Here is a 26,625-nt window from a genome sequence, read left to right as displayed (position 1 = left end):
AGTAGAGGCGGGGGTGTGCTCCTAGCAGTGAGCAACACCCTGAAATCCCATCGTTTGCCAACTGCTGACAATTCACTTGAAGAAATCTGGATCTCTGTGCGTCTTGGTGATGGCGAGGATTATTGCATTGGCTGCATTTATGTTCCTCCATCCATGGATCTATCTGTGTATGCAGCGCATTGTGCCTCTGTTACCAAAGTTGCGAGAGCTTTAATAATGTTCTTATTGTTGGTGACTTTAACCTTTCTAATATTTCATGGTTACCTAGTGATGATCATTATGGCTTAACCCCAAATAATGTTACATCTGATAAAGAAAATCTTTTATGTGACACATTCACTTTTCTAGGTTTAATGCAGCTCAATGCAGTGGTTAATGATCATGGAACAATTCTTGACCTTTGCTTTACAACTTTTCATTCCACTTTAACAACTAAATGTAATGGTTTAGTCGGGTCAGATCCTTACCATCCTGCTCTTGAGCTGCAACTACCCAATAGTAAGTCCAATTACCTAGAACTACCTATAACATATTTTTACAACTTTAATCAAGCAGATTTTGTGTCTATAAATAACTACATTTCTACATACAACTGGATGTCTATAATTGTTAACGATAACTTAAATACCACTGTTGCAAACTTCTATTCTGTTGTTTATGATTGTTTGAATATGTTTGTGCCAATAAAAAAACACTCTCCCAAGAAACATTATCCACCATGGTTTTCTAGAGAACTAAAAAGTCTAGTTATTCAGAAAAAAATAGCACATAGAAGGTACAGACAGTCAGGATCAAATACTGATTACTTAAGTTTTAGTGTTCTGCGCTCAGAATGCCGTTCATTATCTAGTGAATGCTACAGACATTACATTGAGAGAGCCGAAAATGCAATAGAGAACGATAGCAAGACCTTTTGGAAATTTGTAAGACTTCAGTCCAATCAAAGCGATTCTACCGTTCCAGATGAGATGTTCCTTCATGATCTCAGGGCCGATACTGGTATTTCTATTGCAAATCTCTTTGCCACCCACTTTTTATCTGTATTTAACAAGAATACTAACCCTTCTAATGCCTCTGACGGTCTCGATACCTCATGTAAATTTAACCATATCAACCACGTGTTCCTTAATGCTACTACAATTGAAACAGCATTAGCTAAACTGGACAGCAGAAAGGGAGCGGGTCCCGATGGAATTCCAAACAGGCTTTTGAAAGAGTGCAGCCATTCCCTTTTCCTTCCACTTTTTCATATTTTCAATTTGTCCCTAACTTCTGGAACTTTTCCAGAGAACTGGAAGCTATCTCATGTATGTCCTATTTATAAATCTGGAAATAAGAGTGACATAACTAACTATCGTCCCATTAGTATCCTCTCTGCAATTCCTAAGCTGTTCGAGCACTGTGTAGAGGTGGTCCTATCTGGCACATTTCAGGAAATAATTGGAGATCAACAGCATGGATTCACCAGAGGTCGTTCTGTGGATACAAACTTGTTTGTTTTTAGCAACTATATCTTCAAATCTTTTGCCGACGGTAATGAAACACATGCGATATACACGGACTTTAGTAAAGCCTTCGATAAGGTCAACCATAATATTCTTATCTCTCATATTTCAGATCTCGGCATCAGCGGATCTCTTTTACTTTGGATCAAGTCTTATCTGATGGATAGAGAGCAGCGTGTTAAAATTGGTGGTTTTTTGTCCAACCCATTTTTGACAACTTCAGGGGTCCCTCAGGGCTCCCATTTGGGACCATTGTTATTCAGTCTCTTTATCAATCACCTCGGCTCCCTACTGGAGTCTGAGTTTTTGCTCTTCGCTGATGATTTGAAAATTTTTCGGCGGATTTCCTCCTCTCAGGATCAGTTGGTGCTTCAGAGAGATATAAACAGAGTGTTTTCCTGGTGTAAGTCAAATGAAATGTCATTGAATGTTAAGAAATGTGGGTTTATGAGGTTTACTCGTTTAAGGGTCTCCCCTCCTTGTCAATATGTTATTGATGGTATCCCCTTGAAGGAGCTTGACTCAGTCAAGGATTTGGGTGTCTTTCTGGACCCGAGTCTTACTTTCTCCCACCACTTCGAAAATACTGTAAATAGAGCTAATAAACTGCTTGGTTTTATCAAAAGATCTTGCAAAGACTTTACTAATGTGTCAGCATTGAAGACACTATATATTTGCCTGGTGAGATCTCTTCTCGAATTCTCCAATATTGTTTGGTCACCTCATTTTCTGATTCACATTGAGAGGCTTGAAAATATCCAGCACAAGTTTATCAGGTTTGCCAGATATACTCTTATGAAGTCAGGCCTGGATCTTACTGGACATGTTCAGAGACCATGTCCTACCTGAGCATAAACTCCTTATCAAGTAGAAGGCAGTTCCTTGATGTTTGCTTTGCGTTTAAGGTTCTGAATGGTATTGTTAGAAGTCCGGAATGTCTGTGCCTTTTCTCTTTGCATGTATCTTCTTACACAACACGAGGTCAGGCGCTTCTCTATATTCCCTTTTGCAGAACATCCTATCTACTAAACAGTCCTATAAATAGAATAGCTTCTACAGTGAATAGATTTGCAAAAGATCTTAATTTTTTCAGTACATCTTTAAATAAATTTAAGTCGTCAGCTAGGGCAACTATCTTGGGATAGTGCCCTACTCCCACTCTTTGGATTAGGTTTAGCACAGTATTGTTTATTAGTATTATAGTTTTTACTTAAGACTACTCTTAATTATTAATAAGTACTTGAAATGTTATATACGTTGATAAATAAATAAATAAATAAATGAATAAATAAATAAATAATTTAAAGAGGGAAGTGGCTGTGTTGCTCGAAGGACAATTACCTTAATTTAATTACAAATTAATCAAACCAGATGTATTCAGAGCAATTTTATTTTAAAAGCTTAGCAGAGCGCTTTCGGCGTATGAGCCATCATCAGTGCTAACTGAAATGAGTTGGGTGTTTTTATGCGTAAAAAACATTATAATTAAAGGAGAACGAATGGAATATACTCACTTGTCAGTTAAGCCCAGAAGTTTACCATAGTGGTAACACATTTGATATTACTAAACTTATACACAACATTTAGACACACTTAAGACTATACAGAACGCTAAACAGGACGAACAGTATTTAAAAAAGGGGAGAACGTTGGTCTCCTTTGTGTTTTGTTTACATTTTATTGTGGTTTCTTAGATGGCGGGAAATACTATGTCAAATTAGGTTAGCCTACAGTTAACTTTACTTTAAAATTAATATTTATATTATGCGAACCTATCAGAGTGGTAGTATCAGAAAAATAAAATTAGCTTAAATTAAAAAACAGATCTTTCCTGATGTTAAAAAAGATAGTAAATTCATATCTCTACCATTCATTAATTCTCATCTAAATATGAAAATCAACAATAGCTTCATTAAACACCAATCAGAATTACAAATTTCTTATAAAACTAAAAACAACTTGGGTTCGATTTTGATCAATACCAAAGATTGACACATTATCAAGGAGTGGTATTTACAGATTGCAGTGTGATTCTTGTGATTGTTCATATGTGGGAAAACTTGTAGACCCTTAAAAACACGCATAGCCGAGCACTTAAGTAGACCCTCTTCTGCATTTGGTGAACATATAAAATCTAATAACCATAATTTCAGTCGAAAGTCTAATTCTAAAATTTTCCAACAGGTTACCTCTAAAAACTATAACCGACTAGATTTTCTTGAGGACATTTATATCACCAACGAGCTCATAAAAAATCCCTCTTGTTTAACTATACAAGTGAACCTTAACAGACCTCACATTCCATTACATAGGAGATTCCACAATTAATTAAAAAATAAAAAAAAAATTATAAGCATTGGCAATTTTCTAATTTAAAAGTTCGCTTTTACATCCCTAAAGGATAACAATTTTCTTATCCGAACAAAAATTCGCTGTTGTAGTCTAATTTGTGCCACCAATTTATAACCAACTCGCACTACCGCATATCATTTGCGATAATGACATCTAGACCGATCTATCGCTACTACCACTGATAGGTTCGCATAATATAAATATTAAAGTAAAGTTAAATGTAGTCTTACCTAATTTGACATAGTATTTCCCGCCATCTAAGAAACCACAAAAAAATGTAAACAAAACACAAAGAGAGGGTGAGCGGAAAAAAGCAGGTAAGTTGTTCACGAAACTGAAACACAATTTAATGTTAAAAACGGTACAAAATCAGTATGAGAGCTTATCAAAAGACTATTTATATAAAAATAACTACAGTATTATGTTTTTAGAAAGTAAAAAGCGAGTTTCCATGATGTCGGTTGCATCCAGATTGATCCAGACCTGAAAAAAAACCACATCAATGTAAGGTGATTGTTACAAATTATATTGTAACTTGCATTAAATTAGTCATGGCGTAGATTGAGAAAGAACTTGACAGCAGAGGGGCTACAAAACCTAATTAAACTTTGCTAATTGTTGAATTTGGCCCTGGAAATTGGCAGGAGGCCTAAAAAAATAAGATTTTGTTAAAACTAAGTAATATTTATTTATCTAGCTAGTTTGAAAAGTAATATTTTTCCACGCAATGCTTGTAAAAAAATATAATATTTAATAGAACATACCATTGTCACAGATTTACAGAATATTCTGTAAATTAGTATTCTGTAATTTTCTATGAGTATTCTGGAAATCTGTGCCATTGTAAGCTGGAGAGGAAAGCTCAAACAACCCCTTTGGCAATTATTGACTATGCCGCGGTGCTCTAATAATGCCTTTCAGCATTTCTCCAAAGTACGTCGTGCAATATTGTAGCAAACGGCTATGGCTAGAAGAAGCTTGTATGACTTTGACTTTTGCTGCGTTTTAAAAGAGTATTTAGCGGCATACTTGGATAGCAATATTGTCTTCCAATCCAATACAATTCTTTTAGTAACACTGAGAACAGTAAAAGGGGATGGTTTCAATCGTGATAATTTCACCATTTCTTCAAAATCTTTTGGTATTTCCATTGGTGCTTTTATGTTCCATAGACCAACATTTTTATCGCACTCCAAGTATGAGTGTCCACGTATAGGAAATGTAATTTTAATGTCTGTGAGGCCATGGATGCGATTGTTCGTTAAGTAATGAATGAATCTAAATTCGTGTAGTTTTTGTTCTGCCCTTCTGCAGAATCACAGAAAATTTCCAATTCCTGAACTTCGTCATCCAAATAGTTCATAATAAAATGAAAAAGGAACGAGGCCACTTCGTTCGCTCCTTTTTTGGCAACACTATCATCGTACACGTAAAAAATGGACTCACCAGTTGCAAGAACGTGGACATTGAAGGGGTATATAGAAAGTTGACGTTTATAATATACATCGTTGGTAGCTATCTGCGGCAGGAAGACATTTTTAGTGAAATCTATGCAAATAGCTTCTTTCTTTTTATTTTTTCTTGCCTGGATTTTGGCTTTCTTCTTATGGTTGTAAAAACGTTCCGCCCTCTTATGAAGAATATGATTATATGTTGCTGTCGAATTTGTTGTTTATCAGTTTTCGCAGATAAAGCTTTAACTTTTGCTGTATATTCATCACAAATTGCACAAGAGTCCGTGCGGGGATACCCAAAAGAAATATTAAATTTCGTGTTAAAAATCATCCGGTAAGTATCATAAGATACCACTGCTGCAGGGTGTAATTCTTTGAATAGTTTATACATTTTCTTTATGTTTAGACTTTCTGGAAAATAAGTTGTACCTGAATCTTTAAGGCTATAATGACTCAGACTTCTTTTAAAACTTTTGATATGGTTCTCAACCAGAGCTGCAGTGACCCTATTTAGCTGTCTGTGTTCCTTAGAATGCTTACCCCTTCTATCCTTAGGTGCACAACCCATTGATTTTAAACTTTTCTGCACATAGTAAATCTTATTTTTGCTAATGCCATGTAATGAACAAAATGCCTTTGCACATACAGTAATATAAACCTTATTGCCCGCCTCGTCGGTGACTCGAGCTCTATACGAAAAACTAGCATCACGCAACTTCGCCTCCTCTTCTTCCTTTCGAAGTCGTCTCTGTGACACGTGTCCTACAGTAACTAGCCCAGCCAGGTACATATTTCGTTCATCGTGGGATTGTAACTGGTTAAAGTAGCGTAATATCTCTTTTCTGTTATGTTCAGAGATTGAATCATAACACTTAAATCGTTTGCAATGGCAAGGGGGACCAGCTTCATGTGTCCCAAGTCTTAATTTTTTATTTACATCAGACATCCGCCCAGTTTTCTTCCTTTTTTTTTGGCTCACTATGAAGTTTATTAATTTCGTCCGAGCTTAACATTACGGTATAGTCATAAACACAAAGCTAAACAGATGATACAAAACTAACGAAACAATAGTAAACGAAAAACAATCTAACGGCTTTAAACGCTGTTGACACACTAATATTGCGGTAGCAGGAACCGTGCCAGGTGGCAATGGCGGCGGCGGAGTTTCGTAATAATTACTGACTTGCCTGGTTTTTTCCTCTTTTCGCTTGACTTCTTGCTTTTTTTCCCTTATAGTAAAACTTTGAAGCCATATATCGGCTGACTAGCCTGATTTTTATCCAGTTTAAGTGTTTCTAAAGATACTTACGCTAATTCTGAACTAAATGCTCCCAATATCTCAATATATCAAAAAAAATGACTTACCTGCTTTTTTCTCCTAACCCTTCATTAAGGAGACCAACGTTCTCTTTTTTTTTAAATACTTGAAAAACTTGGGAAAAACTTGAAAAACTTGGGCTTAACTGACAAGTGAGTATATTCCATTCGTTCACCTTTAATTATAATGTTTTTTACGCATAAAAACGCCCAACTCATTTGAGTTAGCACTTATGATGACTAATACGCCGAAAGCGCTCTGCTAAGCTTTTAAAATAAAATTGCTCTGAATACATCTGGTTTGATTAATTTGTAATAAATAATTTATTTACATTCAATGCAAACGAGTATCAAAATTCATTATTTATAGATTTGGGCTTACCATTAATAAGTTAGGAACATTTTTTTTAGCCGACACTTACTTTTGACGACTTACTTATATTCCTTAAAATAATGGCGATGCATGCATTAGGACATTGGTGCATGGATATATACATTACTATTTTAATACGGTATTAACATCTTTTACTTACCCATAAATATTGTTAAAAGGGATTCCAAATCCCAATTACTTAACAATTGCTCCATAATAATTCACAAAGTCACAAAAAATGCGCACCAGAATAGCGACTAAACAATGTCGACACCGGTAGCCCTTACACGAATAAAATGAAGAATGATTGCGTAGAACTGTCTAATACTGTACATCGATCATCGCGTCGTCATTGACGTCTTAGGTGTACAAGTATAACAATGTTAGTTTAAAACTACTTATTCCTAAAATAAGTATAAGAATTTGGCATTAAGTATAATTTATTTGCCATAAGGAACAAATAAAATTTGTTTGAATATTATGCAAAGATTAATTTAAGCCATGCATATGTTTAAAACAAAATCAAAACCACTCGAACGAAATTTTTTCATATAATTGTTAGTTCAAGACTCGAAAGACAAGAAATAAAGTTGAATTAATTTTAGTTTTTTTCTGTAAATAACTTATTTATTCTACTTTAACCAAATTTTAAAATTATTAAAGCAAGTAGAACGGGAATAGAAGTTTAAGAATAAATAATATTTTTTGAGCGAAGTATAAACTATTAACAAACAAATATAACAAACTTTTTTTTAGATAAGAGTTATAATATTTTTCCGTGTAGTGGCAACATTTCTGACTGATTATAATTCATTTTAGCATTTAACCCTCTGCAAATTATTTCTATTATATTTTGTAATTTATCAAGATCGCTCTGATTTTTATGAAGATACTGACATCATCCGCAAATCTGCGGCAGTTTTATAATTTTTATTATTAATATAAATTTCTTCTAAGACAAACTTACTTAAGTTTAAAAAGGTTTCCAGATTTATGCCAAATCAAATCATAAAAATAGGAAAACCCCTGGCGCACCGATCTATTAATCTTAAACGAGTCAGAAAGGTAACTATTGATTAATACTTTTAGTAAAGATTATTAATTGCATCTATTAATTTTTTATCAAAATCCAGTTTCTACATAACTTGCCATAGATAGCAGTGGCTTATTTTATCAGAAGTTTGGTGAAAATCTTGGCTTAGCAAACCTCCCGATAAATATTGATTACTATCAAATTGTATCTCTAATAATAGTATCTGTTATCGATTGCAAATTATTAAAAATCGAATAGTTTGTGCCGCACGATTTTTTCTTACAAATAATTTAATCTGAAAAGTTTTTTATGCGATTTGTCAAGACTTTAGAAAAAATCTTGTATACTTTCAATACAGCAAAGTAATGGGTTGAAAGAAAATTAGGACATTTGCGTTCTTTTAGAATTAGAATAATAATATTATAACAGAAGTATTCTGACGGCGCAATTTGATTATTCAAGAACATGTTAAATAATTTTTCCATTTCATCCCCAATTTCTGGATAGAAAGATTTATAAAACCCATAACTTAGACCATCCACTCCTGGCATTTCTTTTATTTCGGGAGTATTTTATAATATTAAAATTTCTTGTTTGTTTATTTGTTTAGTTAGCTGTCTGTTGTCAGTGTCTGTCGACACTTTTAAATAAGTCATTAAAATAGTTTTTGTATAACTAAGATATTTATTTCTTGTTTTAGCTCTTCAGCGTTAGATGTTTTTAATTTTGTTGTAGTGGCATGAGAACTTTTTTCATTTTTTCATAATGTCTTTTAAACTTAATTTATTATTAGCTTTATCTTAGGCCAAAGTAACTTTTCACTCCGCCAGCTGATTTCTATTTAATTGGATAAGAATTTGTCGTTTTCGCGTTGTTTAGAAATTAAGGAAAACAAGTAAATGATACAAGTAATAAAATTACTTTATGTATTAACTAAATATTACTATAATTACTCTCTAATTTAATAAAAAATTCTGTTAATTAAATATGGCCTTTCAGGGCCTAATTAATAAAAGCTTCCGGAGAGACCATTATTGTTCAGTTATAAAAATCATTTATCATTAACTGTCCTAATTTAAAAGAAGGTAGGTTTATGTATTTTTTGCGTGAATTAAAAGGTATTTAAAAACAGAATTAGATTAATAAAAAATTATGAGTCTGAGCTTTGCGTATAATTGTGTGTGGTTGTAATGAAAGATGATAAATATTTTTTTAATCTTTTATGAATTATTTAATGCATAATTGTTATTTTAGTAATTCAAATTAAATATATTTTATGTTTGTAACAATATTTATTTTTTTATACAATAAATTACAAATATTTATAATATTTATACTGGTAAATAGGAGTGTTCTTTGATTATAAATAATTCCATAGTTTAGTATGATAATTTTTAAATAACTTAAGAGAAAATAATATTCTAAAAACAATAATACTATATTTGCTACCTTTTGTTTTATACTCATAGAAAAAATCGTTTTTTTAAATTTTAAAATAAGTTGCCATGAATGCGTTAAAAGTTTTAATTTTTAATCAAGTAATCAAGGAAAAATAGTTTTCTTTGAATTTTTTAACTTAAATCTTTTACACGCCTATTTAAAATGCCCAAGTCATTAATTTTGGCATTTACTTAATTTTTTTTAAATAGCATATTTTTGGGAACAACCACTTTTCAAATGCGGTTTCTTTTTCCCAATAATTTGATATAATTATTTTTTAAATCGGTTGATAAATAAGCCCATAAGAAAAAAAAACTACAAAAATGAACGACAAGGAAGCATTGTAATGACACGCCTGCCTATTTTTTTCAACTGACATAATACATCATATTTTCTCAAACGTCATATTACTATTTGAGAATAAAAGAACAAATTTTTCAATGCAATTTTTTTTTCAGTATTTTAATACGACATATTTTATTTAACATTTACCTAACATAAGATAGGTATACATAAACGGTAAACCAATAGAAAAAATATGAGGTTTACAAATTATTTTAACATAACATGTTCGAAACGACCACCTTCTTATCTAATGAAAGTATGTATACGCGGAAATATAGCGTGCGCATATCAAGTTTTTCTTCATTGGTAAACATTTCAAATATTAGCAAATTTATTTAAATAACAAGTAATAATTGCGCTTGACAAGATGTCATGTATTATGTCAATTGAAAAATAATTGAAGAACGCGTCAAAACGCAGCCTATTCAAGCAATAGGCTGCAATAACCTTCTATGCTATTTTTATTGATTAAATGCGTTTATTTATGTGAGTTTTTTTCTTCTGACGGGCTTATTTATCAACCAATTTAAAAAATAATCATATCAAATTATTGGAAAAAAGAAAACGCATTTAAAAAGTGGTTATTTCCAATAATGGGCTATTTAAAAAAAATAAGAAAATGCCAAAATTAGTGGTTTAGACATTTTAAATAGGCGTGTAAACCGGAAGTGACGGAAAATAATAGAATATGTCAGAAGATGCTCTTATAACTATTCTATCGCTATACCAAAATTTCAATTGTTTATCTTGAAAAGTAACAAAGTTATTAAGTGTTCCCTTTTGTCTGTGTCACCCGGTATATACAGAAATCTAACTCTAAAAAAAAGAAAACCATTCACATAAAGGTGTCAGATGCAGGTCAGAAAAGGACCTCTAAAAATGCGAGTTCCCGGCAAATAAAAGAGCTACGAACTTGCAGATATTCGCGTTAGAATCTGAAGGACAAAACTAAGAAAAAAACCTTTAGAATTAGGGCGAAATATCGACCTTCGAAGTTTGGAATTTTTCATTTTTTGTGCACTGAGTCCCTATATATTGACCCCCTCCTACAGGGGTTAGGTGGAAAGTAAGCAAAAAAATTTTATACAAAACTTTTGGGGTTTGACTTTAAATTTTTGAATCAAATGTCACCATTTTTCTTTCTTTTAGAAATCTCATATTTTGACATATGGTTGATTTTTTCTTATAGAACACCCTATATAGACCTCAATAAAGCCGGATTTTCTGATTTTAGATATATAATGGTTTAGCTACTTTTAATTATACCGTTTTGGAAATAAAACTTTGAAAAACTATTGCATATCTTGGTAGGCTGCCATTGTTAGCATTTGACGTTTATTAGAAAACGAATGATTCAGAAGACATCATTTTGCCGTTTTGTAAGATAAATAAATTAAGTAGAAGCAACAAAACCTTAATATTTTATATTTATTGAGCGATACTTAGTTTTTTTTTGACATAATACATTCTTTTAATAATTGTTTATCTTTATATACATGGTGCGTCAGCAAGGCGTACGGCTAAAATAGTGCCTAAACTATACTAAGTAGAAAAAAACTTATGTCACAAGGTTAAAAGGTTGACAAAAATCAACTAAAAATAATTTTACATATAGAGGGTGCGTCAAAAATAAGTTACGGAAAAAAATGTAGTTTTTTCAAGTGTAACATCCTGCATTTATTGGCGTTATGCTTTTGGGAACAACAAGAGCTTTACACTGAAACCTCATTTTTTAAATTTCATTGCGACGTTGCCGCGTAGTTCCTATTTTTAGTGTTTTAAGGGGTTTATTAAAATTCTTATACCAAGCGCTGTGTTCTATCTAGATTTAACAAAATTTTTAATGTAGTTAGTTTACGGTATCAGCTTTATCTCTCAGTAAAAGTCTGAAGTTTTTTTCATACACTAGTGTCTAATAAAAATTTACCAATTTACTCATATAAAATATGTAATAACTCGATTTTTTAAATGTAACACCCTGTATTTTTCTTTTTCATGAAGTTTGCTTATTTACTGTCTACATTTCTTATAAAGTATTTCCTACACCTAACTTGCTTTTTTGATATATTTTACATTACTTAAAAAACGATGCCAATAAAATCGTCTGTATTAACTATGTATGTATTTATACTAACAATAATTATGTATTAAAACTAACTAATAAAAGCTTAAACTTGTCCTATAATTAAAATATAACTACACTAACTATTCTTAATATAGCCTCCTAAGTTTCGTGCGCAAGCATTAATTCTTTTTAAAAACGAATCACTCACTTTTTCTAACAAATTAAGTGTTATTATTCGGATGACCTCTCTAATTTTTAACTGCATATTTTCACTTGCGGTTGGAGTCACTTGGTATTCTTTCTCCTTTACATATCAAAGAAAAAATCCATCTTAGTCAAATCTGGGGACCTGGGTGGCCATTGTACTAGTCCACCCCTACCTATCCATCTATTTGGAATCCGGTCTAAATATTGCCTTACAGCTTGACTGTAATGAGCTGGAGCTCCATCTTGCTGAAATCAAATCCTGTCCTGAACATAATGTGTATGCAACGTTTCCTATTAAAAATGTTATTTGAAAATGCTATGGAAACTGTTTAAGGGAATTTGCCACCCTGTAGGTCGATACATTTAAGCGGACTGTATTTAAAGTTTAACGGCAACAAATAATAATGTATGCTAGTTGGATCAAAAAATATAATATATTAAACGTACCCACAACGTGGCTATATCAAATGGTACTCACCCAGTGCACTACAAGTCTGGATATTCAAGGGCCCCTGTTCAACTCAGCTCGGTAACTCTTACTTACCACACGTCCGCAATATCCAGCAACCCTACAACTTCACGTCTTTATGGTCTACCCAAGCTACATAAAATTGACATTCCAATAAGACCAGTGGTTAGTTCTACCAACACTCCAATTTCCTTTTAATCCAACCTTAACCTTAAATTAATAACTAATTTAACAGCTTTTTGCCCTAAACTTGGTGTTGAAAATTCTACTGATCTTGTAAGTAAACTAACAAACTTGCAATGGGCTAATAATAGTTATTTGTTGTTTTTTGTTATATAACCAATCAATTTACAATAGTACCTAAATCTGAAAGTGTTAATATTATTAAAAACATCTTGAAGGACAAAATTGATTGCAATAATCCTTAGAACATTGGAAGGCTAGAAGTAGCATGCCGTGAAACTATGGGCAAGTTTGTTTGTTTGCAACATCTCTGATGCAATGATGCCAAATGCTTATATAGAAATGGCAAAAATCACTTTATAATATCATAAAAATTTTCAGTTGTTTCCGAAGGCACAAAACAATACAACTGCTCCCCTTTAATAAAATATCATCATATTATATAAAAAGCATTTTTTTACATAAAATATGATAAAAGTCAATATACAACGTTAAATAAATGTAAATAAAGTATATTAGAGAAAACGGTAATGGCATCGCAACGCCGCTCAATTGCATTGTTTATGCCACCATTACAAGCACTCTCTACCAGTGACGTCGTCAACAAATATTAACATTTTGTTAGTTGACTTTGAATATAAGTAATATTACCATTTTCAGCTATTTATGTGTTTTTTTAACTTCATTAGAGGAAGGTACCTACCAAAAAAAACATTTTTGTGGAAATTAAATATTTTATTAATATTATAGATTTCTTAATAAATCATGTTTTAAGACACAATTTTTTAAAATTTTATTATATTGAACAAAACTTAGTTTTACATCACTTATTTTATATTACATAATATATACTTCTATGGTGCTGACTTTTCAAAGGAACAGTATTGCTACAGCGGAAAGAGTTTTAACAAGGATGTTGAAATTGTAAAGGAGTTGCAGGTTTTTTACAGGTTATAACATTTTTATTAAGGGTCTTTAGCCTGTACAATGGTTTTGAGACATTTAACACTGACCTATATAATACCTAATACCAATTATATCATATTAATTTATACTAAAAAATAAAGCTTAGCTAAAAATAAAGACAATGTGCTATAGATTAGATTAGATAGTTTATTAGCAGTAATATACAAACAAGTACTTTTACAACTCAAATAAAATATGTAATGAAACTTATAAAATAGGGATTAAATGTTAAAAAAATAAAGTTGCTACATAGTTTGTACATATACATATAGAAAATACAAAATAGAAATATCAAAAGTTTAAAATTGAAATTGGCTATCATTAAAGGTAAAATTCAATTAAACACATTATACACTTTCAATTAAAAAACACATTAAAAAAACTAAGACAAATTAAAATTTGATTCAAAGTACTCCCCAAATGAAAAAAAAAAGCTTTTTCTAAAAGAAAATATTTATTTTCCTTTTTATATTGGTTCAAATTTAAAACCTTTTCTCTGGCTGTAACACAGTTATAGAACTTTACACATAGATATCTGGAGCCGCTTCTGGGTCTCTCAAGTCAAAAGAAATCAGGTACAAGATTGGTGTGATGTGGTAAGCTGTTAAAAGGGTTTCTCTAGAAGTTACCTGAACAAGGTTTCTAAAAAAAAAATTCCATTCAGAGAGATTTTGTTCAAATTTGCTTTTTGTTTAATAGCAAAGATCTATTCAGTAAAATAAAGAAACTTGTGTCTGAAGTTTCAGTTTTTAATGATTTTAATTATGGAAATATCCACTTTTCAGCAAAAAAAAACTATTGATTTTTAAATAAAACGGTTTTGGTTAATCGGCTTCTTACTCTTTGTTTAATATTGTTGTCTAGTTTTTTTTTCGTTTCGTGATATATTCTAATATTAAAATATTTTTTAAGGATTAATTTCACTAAATCTAAAAAGTGATTGGAGAGAGGATCAACATCTAAAATATGATTACCAAAATATGAATATAGGTTAGTTGGAAGATGTCTTAGGGCGGAATGTATTAAGAGTTTATCATCTATTTTTTTATTTAATATACCATATTTGTTATCAAAAAGTCGAAAGCACCTTTCTCCAATCAAACAAACATCAATAACAAATTTGGAGGCATTACACATTTTTGCTTTTTCATGTCTTTCTTTGTTGTAATTTTGAGAATGAAGTTGTAGTTTCTAAAATCTCTTGGCATGTACTACAGACCACACATTTCTTAAAAGATAACACTACATAACCAGAGATATATTTAACAACGTCTTCTGTATAGGTTGTTAAATGCCATGCAGAAGAACTTAGATATTCCGATTCATTTATTGTTGTGGATATTTGTTTAAATTCTGCAGATTCCAGAAGGTCTTCTCCATTATGATGAATGGTAATTGGTTTACTTGCACTGCTACAATGTAATATTGACGTTGAATCAATAGATGTGGCATTTCCTGTCTGCGTAGCCTTAACCTCAATGTGAACCAAAAGCCTTTTATAAGAAGCGGAAAATTGCCTAGCAGAAGGGTTATTATTAAAACCGCCCCTACTTCTCAATGCCGAAAAAAAAATTTCCAAATGATCTTGGGAAATTTTGTACGTTAAAATATATTTTAGAAGAGATTTCTCGGGTTTTACAAAGGTTTCATATAAAGAAATAAGCGACTCAATATTTACAAGAAATCCTAAAAAGCCAGGTTTTCGTGTCGAATTTAAAATGGAAACCTTACCGTGTCGCAAATTAAAAATAAAACTTTTAATTTCTTGGAGCCGATCATAAACTAATTTATAATTTAACGGAGAAAGTGCTTTTTTCTACTGATACGTGGCAAACCTACTACTTGAATTAAAAATGTCAAAGCAGTCATTGAAATTTAATATAAATTGTTCAGTTGCCATAGAATTTTTAAAATACGCCATACCAAGGTCTTGTCTTAAAAAAGCGAATGCATCGGCAACACTTTTGCTTATTGTTTGAGTGGCTAGCTTTACCTTCATTTTTTCATTTTTATAAAACACATGTCGTTTTTTTAATTTAGTTACTGCCTGAAGCCCTTCATCGTTTTGAATAGTCATTAATTTTTCCAAATAATCCCATTTAATTTGTTGATTTTTAAAATTCAATATTTTAAACTCTGCAAAACACTTTCGAATAAGTTTAATCATATGAGAAGGGTCTAGAAAAATGAAAACTTTATCATTTGTTAAAGGATGTAAAAAATAGGTTTTTAGTTTCTGTTGGTTGCAAAAATCGGCACCAAGTTCTTTACACATGGTAAAGTTAGACGGAGCTCCATCAAACGTTAAAGAGCTTACAATAACGCCTGTTTCATAAACAAATGCTAGCGCCTTTATTATGATACTAGCTTTTTCTAGACCATTAAGTCCACATGTTAAATAGTAGCCTATTGGTATCTTCCAGTTTCCATTTACAGCCACTAACATCAAGACCAAAGCTTCTTTAGCTTCCGGAACCATATCTGACTCTAGCTTTGCACCAAAGTTTATATAACCATGATATTTTTTTCCGTCCCATTCTACCTGTTTTCTGATGGAGACCTCATCCATTAACAGGCTACAAATAACATTATTATTTTTCTCCTGAAATTCTTGCACTTTAATTTTTAAAGCTTGCAAGGATTCAGCTGTAAAACCAGGTTCTCCATCTATACTCTGGTACCATTTACTAATTATTACTGGATGTGGAAGAGTTTTGTTGAATTTCTGTCTTACAAAGTCATATGCTTTGGAAGAATAAAAATTTAACGTCATCGCAAAACTTCTTAAAGCTGGTACATATTTTTGTTTGCTGGGACCTTTGAGCAAGCGTTCAAAAAGTGTTTTTGAGAAACCAGGCAGTGCTGGTGTGTGGCAGTGCCACTCCTAAAATATTTATTAAATATTATACTATATCTTATATATAATATACTATATACAAGAAATAATTTTTGTTATATAAAAAATACTTATATGAATTATAAATAAAAATTATGTTTAATAAACAAGTGGAGGCCGGAGGGAGACTGTAGAATTTTTATTATGCCTATATTTATTTATTAGAATATCCGAAAATCAAATCCTAACTAAAGTAGAAATTGATAAAGCATTTACCTCTAAAGTATGTTGGGCTTTTTCAGAAATCGTGTTATTATTTCTTAGGTATTTTAATAAAGACTTGAGACATTTAATCCGATTTCTTTGGCGCAAATTTGTTTGTTGTAGTCTTCGAATTTTAATCTTTTGTTCTTTAATTTTTTATCCATAATTTGGCGACTAACTTTAGCTTTTGAAACGGTGGAATCATCGGTGCTTAGGTCCCCAGAATATCGTTTTGATTTTACCCTAGAAAACATAAAAATATAGTATTACCAAAATTTAAAATGTATCAATTTTTTAAATAATTATATATGAACTTATATAAAAAAAAAACTTACTTTTTGTGCGGTGGTGATATTAATGTCATTAAATTAATATCTTTCTCCAAGCATACCTCTACATCTCTAAGTCTAAAAACAAAAATGAAATGAAAAAATAAAAAATGTAATATAAAGAATTTTTATAATATCATACATTTTAATAATTAATTACATTTAATTAAACTAATATACACAATAAAATACTGTATCACTTTTAAATAAAGAACTAATGGTTACTGTAGAACTATTAATCTCAGATGCAGTCATTGTTGATGATGAATGATCAGATCTGTAATTATACAAAAGTTGGTGTATCAAGAATATTAATCTATTTTAGTTATCCATACCTGTCCATATTAGCTTCACTGTTTGTACTATATACTGTTTTGGAGGTTAAAGAACTTTCCTGAATCGTACTAGTGCTAATAGAAGCTTTCTGGGGTAAATCACTTGGTAAAGTAACTGAATTGGCTGCTGTATTTTTAACCAGTGCATCAGAAATCCTAGTAAAAAATTACTCTTTTACACATAACTAATTTAATAAGTATTAAGTATAAATAAAGCTTATATGAGTAAAACTAATACTTTTTGTGACAAAACTGTATGTTTTACAACACAGCCTAAGCACAAGTTTTAAAAAGCTTGTTTTTTTTTAGCTTACATTATGTCGTAGATAAAAGCATTCAAACTTTTATTAATAATTCTAAGGTAAAATATTGTCATACTCTAAAAATATACAAAAAAAATATATTAAAAAAAAATTACCTTTGGGGTAGAGCTGATTTTTTTAATAAAGGCCTGGTGATAATACCATTGCTCTCATATAAGAAATCACTTCTAAGAAAGTGATCTGAACAAACAAATATATTCTTTTTATTCATATTGATTTTCAGTAATGAAATCCATTGATCTCTTTGGGCATGGTTATTGGGCAATCTAAAATAAGTATTTGACATTTAATCAAAAAGCAAAAAAAATTACAGTAATAAATTAATATGTGGTGCCAATTACTATATATATTATTGAAAGTTGCATTTTAGTAAAACAAAAAAAATAATCAAACAAATTTTAGGGAAACATAAAATTAACTTTATACATAGATATAAATATCTAATTTAATTTCAAAATTCTTTAAAGGCAATAAAAAATCAGTAATTTCATTTGTCTACCTAACGTCTATATTAAAAAAACATAACTATGTATATAGATAGGTACATAGGTAATATTAATTTTTTTCTGCCAAAACAACAAAAAAAACATAAAATCCTATTAATAAAACCATGGACAAATTATATTTTTTATAGCCTATTAATTGATTAATATTTTCAGAAAAATATTTAGATTTAAAAATATAAAGATTTGTGATTTCAGGCACACTTTCACATTCAAGTTTTTATTGGGTTTTTTTCTATAAGATCCCCTATTCTACGTTTATGATGATGGTAACCCCATGATGTGATGTTATGAGAGTATCGGTACTTACTTGTGAAAAGATCGGCTTGAATCGCCTTTTTTCCATGATGCGGCACAAACGACACAAGTTTTTCCCATCCTAGCAATTAAAAAAAAACACTAAAATGTGGCCTTTTTTCCTTTTTTAACCAAAAATGAAAGAAAATACACAAATCCCGAATATAAACAAAAAGCCGTTTGACAGATGACACTACGCGTATCGCTCGGGCGCTTAAGCTTCCAGTGTTGTCGCTTCAAATTTTTTAGAAGGAGTTTTAGGAATAAGAATGTTAATAATTTTGTTTTTTATTTTTGTTTAATGATATTATATTTATTTTTAAAATAAGTTAATTCTATTTATACGTTTTATTTTAAATTTTCCTGTAAAATACAATACAAATAAGTTAAATTAACGTTATAATGGTTGGTAATATGTAGCTAAAAATTTCCTCCGTTGGAAATTTTTGTAGACTTGACAATAGAGAATCGGCAAATATGTATGTAAACAGAACACCCCTCTTGCCCCTGTGCACATGTTGGACTCAAACAAAGTTGTTGTTTACTAATTCTAGCCTTTCAATGTTCTAAGCAATAATCTTATTTCCTTAATAACATTACTTAACCATTGCCTTTCTCAAGATTTTTTTCTTTTCAATAGTAAGTTTTACCAATAGCCTTTGCTATATACAGCTGCTATAGTTCGATTAATATATCTTTGCGTTCACGTCATCATTCTTTACATCTATTCAAGACAATCAGTATACTATTGTAGTAGCTTTAATATACGTCGAAAACTTAGAGAATAATGAACGTATATCTTGATTCGAAAAGAAATACGTATTCTAAAAACCATGTGTCAAACGAGGATAAGTGCCATATGTTAAACGAAGAAAAATAATATTCGTGTTTCCGACATTCGATATTTGATACAGACCATTGGCGTTGTTGTTTTGTAGTTTTATTTTTCGATATTTAGACTTGCAGCAGTTTGTTTGCTTATTTGCGGTTACAATTTTATTTCTTTTTATTATTATATTTAAACAGTTGTTTTCATAACTTTTACTAGTGTTTAAATAATAATCAGGAGGCTACTCTGTTATAATTATTATAACATAACCTCAACATGCCGGGAAAACGCTTGAATTCTCAAGCACGTGTCCTCGTTAGGAATTTCATTGATTATTTTAAGGCTGAAAGAGATAATAATGGTCCGCTTATTTCTCTAAACGCAGTCCAAGAGGTAAATAATACTATTTTTATTCAATATTTGATAATATGATAAATTGAAAAACTTTGCCCTGAAAATCAGCCTAAGAACTGTAACCGGCATCAAAGTATTCAAAGATCAAAATGCGCCGCCTTCAACACCTGGAAAAAATAGGTCTCAAAGAAAAACCAAAACCCTCGACCTGAATGAGGATTCTAAAATGGAGGGCATGGAATTTAAAAAAATGGCAAAAATTCTATATTGTTATTATACTTTCAGAGAAACATGTAACCATGCAACGGCTTAAAAAAGAGCTATGCCAAAAAGAAATAGTTGATATAAGCTATGGATCTCTATGAACCCTGCTTTGTCATTTGGGGTTTAAATACAAGAAAAATGATAACCGAAGAGTACTAATGGAGACACCTAATATAGCTTCAATGAGAGCAGCATTTTTCAGAAAATATATGGAAAATAAACATTCAGAATTTACACGTCAACTAGTTTTTCTCGATGAAACATGGATTTTCTCAAAGGGCAACAAAATGAAATCATGGCAAGATGATAATGTAAAGAGTGTTCGTAGACCAGGTGGATTTGATGGAAAACGCTTCATTGTATTACATGCTGGACACAAAGGTGGTTTTATAAAAAATGACATTTTGATTTTTGCTAGTAAATCGAAACTGATGGATTATCATGCAGAAATGAATAGTGAAAACTTTACAAAGTGAGTAGAAAATCAATTAGTTCCAAATTTAGAAGAATCATCTTTAATTGCAATGGATAATGCTCCATATCATTCAGTTGAGTTGGAAAAGCAACCATCATGTTCTTGGAAAAAAGGTGAAATTGTTGAGTGGCTCGACAAGAATGAAATTCGATTTGATAAGCAGATGTTTAAAGCAGAATTGTTGAATTATTACAAGCAAATGGACATAAAGTTTTAAGATTGCCACCCTACCATCATCAGTTCAATGCTATTGAAATGATTTGGGCAGATACAAAATATTATTATAATACACATATTGGTGAAGTTGGGCATACAGATGAAAACGTTTTAGAAATGTGGGAAAAAGCCTTAGAAAAATGTACGCCAGAAGTATGGCAAGCGAAAATGTGTCACACCAACAAACTAATTCAAGATTGGTATGACCGTGAAGTCATAATCGAAGAAGTTCCAGAGCTTATCCACCTAACCAATGAAGAAAGTGATAGTAATGAAAGTTCTAGTAAATCCTGTGAATCATTAAATGAAAAATTATAGAAATACATCAGACGAACATTTGCACAAATGTTAAAATTTAATGTAAAATAAAATTTAAACATTACTAGAAAATATTAATAGCCTAATAAGTGATTTACCCAAAGTGAAATGTTATATCTATTTTTAAAGTAAGTGATTAAATATTTTACATACTACAATTCATTATTTTATTTTAGAGTCATCAAAAAAAAACTTGTGATTAATATGATTATAACATTTTCAGTATATTTTCAAAGAAATGCATATTTTTTTATTTGATTTTGTACTTTTAATTACCCTGGTCATAAATATGGTATAAGGAGAACTTGATTAAATCAAATTCTGTATCCATTTATCAGTTTTATTACTAAAAATAGAAGTAACACATAGATTCAATGGTTGGTTATCATAAAGAAAAACCTCGCTAAATTTGATAAAATCATTTTGTCTTATAGAGCTCCTCAGTACGATTATAAACCATTCAAATAATCATACGAAAATATTTCATAATTTGAATATTTTATAATTATGAATAGTTATGAGTATTTATGATTTTCATAATAAAACCAAAGAGTAACAATATATACTATATAGTTACTCTTTAATAAAAGATTAATGCGATGAACCAACTAGCCTGTTTTTGGATTTGAGGTTAGCTTAGACCATTGACAACATATCCGGTAAACAAATATCATAAGCGAATAGGCAGGTATATTTAAAATCAATATAGTCGAGTTCTTTAACTTTTTTAACTAGATCATGTAGAAAACAAAGCACTTTTTAAAACTTAATTAACAGTTTATTTGAAGTAGGAACCCTCAAACCGACGACACTGAATTGACAGCTGATTGAAACGGATGAATGTCGGCCATGTTTTAATGATGACGTGAACGCAAAGATTCGTTGATCAAACTATTTATTTATTTATTTATTTATTTATTTATTTATTTATTTATTTATTTATTTATTTATTTATTTATTTATTTATTTATTTATTTATTTATTTATTTATTTATTTATTTATTTATTTACAGTCAAGGCTTTCTAACAGACAGGCACAGCTGTCCAATAATAAGAAAGCACGTTATATCACAAATACAAATTAGTAAACAAGTTCTATATAATAATACTTACAACTACAGAGAATTAATTCTTAAAATTACATCACAATCTAGAAAGAATTACTTATGTAGTTTAATCAGGAAGCCGTCTTAGGTGTCGTTTAAAGGCATCAAAGCTCAAAAAAAAATAAGTCAATATTAGGATGGTTTAACTCCAAACTATTATACATACGGGTACATCTAATAATTGGAGAATTCGATAAGTAATTGGAAAAATACCTGGATACTACAAAAGTTTGTCTATTACGAAGGATGTAAGGATTAATGTTAAAATTGAGTTTTTCTAAAACAGATGAAGAATCAATAAAGTTGTTTACGGCCTTGTATATAAATATTAAATCAAAATTTCTTCTTCGGACCTCCAACGATTGCATATTATAAAATTTTAAATTATCATCATAACTAAAGAAATGCCGTCGTCTGTTAAACCTATAATTTAAAGTGTTAACAAATTTGCGCTGCACACTCTCTAGTCGGCCAATATAATTGGCGTACATTGGATTCCAAACTGTTGTTGCGTATTCCAGTACAGGTCTTACTATACTATTGAATAAAATTGTTAAGGAATTTATGTTGCTAAATCCTTTTGTTGCTCGAAAAACAAATCCAAGATTTTTAAGAGCCTTTTGTACAATATTTTCAAGATGCTTTTTAAACAAAAGCCTAGGATCCAATGTCACCCCAAGATCCTTAATAAAATCCAAATATTTAAGCTTAACATTATTTAGGTAAAGATCACATTTAACTTGCAGAGGAACAGGCCTTTTAGAAAACAAAATACAATTACATTTATCCAAATTGACAAAAAGTCTATTCAAAGTACAGTAATTCATAAAATTAGATAAATCGTACTGTAAAGTAAAGTAATCAGCAGCCGAATTAATAGTTTTTGAGATTTTAAGATAATCTGCATATAAAGCTACTATGTGAAAAACATTGCTCTATATCATATAGGAAAATGATAAACAGCAGAGGACCCAAGTGTGACCCCTGAGGCACACCTGAAGTCACAGCTGTACTCTTCGATTTTTGGCCATTTACAACAACATACTGAGATCTTTCACTTAAGTAACTTTTAAAAATTTCAAACAATGCCCCATGTACCCCGAAATTCTCAAGCTTTATTAAAAGAGTTGGGTGGTGGACTTTATCGAAAGCTTTAGAGAAATCGGTGTACACTGTACAAGTCTCAGAACCTCGCTCCATATTCTCAGATATGAGTTGAACGTAAGGCACAAGGTTAGTCAGCGCCGATCTTTTTTTAAAAAAGCCGTGTTGGTTTAAGTCAATCGATCCCCTAACAATAAAAAATAATTGATCCAAAATAAGAGACTCAAACAGTTTCCCAAAATGGCTCAAGAGAGAAATCGGTCTATAGTTATTGATAGCGCTTTTATCTCCTGATTTGAAAATAGGCACAATTTGGGCCACTTTCCAAAGCTTAGGGTATTTACCAGTTGAAATACATTAATTATACAATAAATATAGAGGCTCACAAAGATTAGGACATGATTTCAGAAATATTGAGGGAAATCCGTCTGGCCCAGGACCCTTTTTGGGATTCATAGAGCATAATGCTTCTCTAATATCGTCTTCTCGAACATGATCAATAGTAAAACATTGATTGGACAACATCAATGAATGATGGAGTAGATGGTTCAAAAACACTGCTAAAAAACTTTGAGAAAAGTTCACAAATGTCAGAGTTATTCGTAGCATATTGATCATTAAAGGTCATTTTTAACGGCAAATTTTTTGTATTCCTTTTATTATTAATAAACGACCAAAAGTACTTTGTGTCATGCTTAATATTTTCCTCTGTTTTAGTAATCTAAACTTTATAGTCTTTACTAATATTTAGTTTTACAGTTTTACGTAAATTTGAGAAAATATCATAGTCAGACTGTAGCTTGTATTTTTTTCAGTCTCCGTGCACCTACACTTTATTCTTTATTAAATTAATAGTGTGCTTAGAAAACCATAAAGGATATTGGCGCTTTTTAATTTTTATTTTTGATATTTCAGAATTCACAATATTACTCAGTTCTGCGTAAAAACGTTCGATGTTGTTATCTGTATCACGAGATAAAAATAAATCCTTCCACTGAAGAGAACGAATTTTTTCATTAATAACTGCATAATTTGCCCTAATGAAATTTACCTTTTGATAAGAATTACACACGACTTTTTTTTCATAATTTAACTTAATATTTACCTCCAACGACATATGATGACTGTCCTCAGGCACTAATGGGTAATTACATTTAAGTACCTCGGTTATTAAAGAATTAGTACCTACAACTAAATCTAAAATTCTATTCCTTGAATTCAAAATATAATTAAATTGTTTTAAACCATTAAGGAAGTAAAAATCAGTAAAGCATTTGCTACATGGGTCAGTGGCGTTATCAGAATTTAGTTTGTTATTACGCGACCAGGATAAATTAGGCAAGTTAAAATCACCTAGCAATAAAACTTTCCCATTAATTTTGTTACTTAGTACAGACTCTACTTTTGACATGAAATGTTTATAGTTATTCGAAGATGCGTGAGGGGGGACATAGACAGTACAAATTAACAATTTATTACCTCCATTTAAGACGACACTGACCCATATATTTTTAATTATATTATTGGTGTTACATAATCTTGGTATGAGTTCGGCACAATGAATATCGCGCACATGCTAGCTGTGCGCGATATTCATTTACTTTTCATTTACTATTCATTCATATACTCCGCCACCATCACTTTTTCCACTCACTAGAGCACTACGGTCCAATCTAAAAACATTGTAGCCAGGAGGAAATAACTCCGAGCTCAGCACATCAGGCTTCAGCCAGGATTCAGTTATTGATACACAGTCAAATTGAGCAGCACACATAGATTGGTAAAAATTAACAGTTTTTGTTCTAAGTCCTCTGGTATTTTGGTAATCAATTGAAAATTCAGTGCATACGGACATTTAAATAGAGATTATACATAGGAGATAGACTAAAGTATTTAAACATAAGAAGAAAAGGGATTAAGTACTCAAAGACGACAAAACTTGTTCATTGGAGACATGAAAAGCCCTACTATTATCCTCTTTTTTAATGAAGATCTTCGAATCCTTAATCCAGCAATATGTATAGTTTGACATTTGACTATATCTCCACTCTTGGTGGATGTTTTAATGGATCATTTGGAATCAAATTTTTTAATAGCTGACAACAAAGAAATTATGAAAATACGTTAACGATTGTCTCTGCTTCTTAAATTGTGACATATTGGGCACCCAGTCATTCTTAACCAAATTAAACCAAATTCAGCCCATAATTTACACTAGAAATAGAAGTAATAATAATTTAAATTTTTTAGATTTCTCTATACATAAACTACCAAATAATTTAGATACATTAAAATTTTTTTAAAGACTTCTTAGACCAGGAGAACTTGAGGCGGCTCTATCTCTCTTACAATCTTACCTTGTTTATAGGATTTTGGGATGTGTACCAGTTTGGGAAGTGTCATCTAAGGAATTTTAATAGTCAAAGTCAAAAATAGCTTTATTATTACATAACAAAATATGTTGTTAACAAAGCACTATATAAAACCTTAGAGATAGTTAGCAACATAATCTTTTACAATAATATAAAAATTCTTACATACGTAAAATATAGAACACACGCAACACAATTAAAAAAGTAAAAGAAGAAAAAAAAAAGAAAAAGTAGTAGGAAGTCAGATAACGCTACGCAAAACTCCTCACTGTCAAAAACTTGGATTTAAATACTCGTCTAGAGAATAAAATGCTTTAGCAAGCAAAAGTTTCTTTATATTTTTCCTAAAACGTTTTTCACAATTTATTAGCCTTATATAATGGGGTAGATGGTTAAAAAGCCTTCTGCCCCCATACACAATAGAGGACTTAATCTGCTTACTTTTTGGGATCGGCAGAGGTAAAGAGAAGGTTGTTCGGAGATTATAACCCGAGAAGGGGAGGCCAAGCTGATGGCGATATTTTTTGTGGATAAGACAGTCTCTAAAATAAAAAGGCATTGCAATGTTAGGACAAAATGTTTTAAAAATAATGGCCTACAGGGGCTATAAAAAGGAGCTACACACATGTAGCGTATGGATCTTTTTTGCAAAATAAATAGAGTGCTGAACAAATACTGAGAGCACACACCCCAAAACACAATACCATATTTCAGATGAGACTTAATAAGAGCATGGTAGAGAATTTTAGCCACAATAAGTCCCAGAGAATGAGTTATTACTCTAATAGCATAACAGTTGGATGATGGCTTCCCTATTAAAGAGGAGATATGATTTTTAAATTTTAATTGCTTATCAATTATCAGACCTAAAAATTTGCATGTTTCAGAAGGACTTGTTGTTTCATTTTGCAAAGTGATAGTACCGAAGTTACATTTAAAAGTTAAAATATAAGTTTTAGAAATATTAAAAGTTAATTAGATTCACACCATG

General features: G+C 30.9%; 1 protein-coding gene across 2 annotated transcripts in view; it reads left to right on the top strand.

Annotated features, from left to right (window-relative positions):
- The window catches only part of LOC126741335 (uncharacterized), a 696,399-nt gene that overhangs the window by 191,729 nt on the left and 478,045 nt on the right, over positions 1–26,625 (top strand). The window lies entirely within an intron of this gene.

The sequence above is a fragment of the Anthonomus grandis genome, chromosome 10 (assembly GCF_022605725.1).
Source record: "Anthonomus grandis grandis chromosome 10, icAntGran1.3, whole genome shotgun sequence".
NCBI classification, from domain to species: Eukaryota; Metazoa; Arthropoda; class Insecta; order Coleoptera; family Curculionidae; genus Anthonomus; species Anthonomus grandis.
The sequence above is the reverse complement of the archived record's forward strand: the minus strand, read 5'-3'. Positions and strand labels throughout refer to the sequence as shown.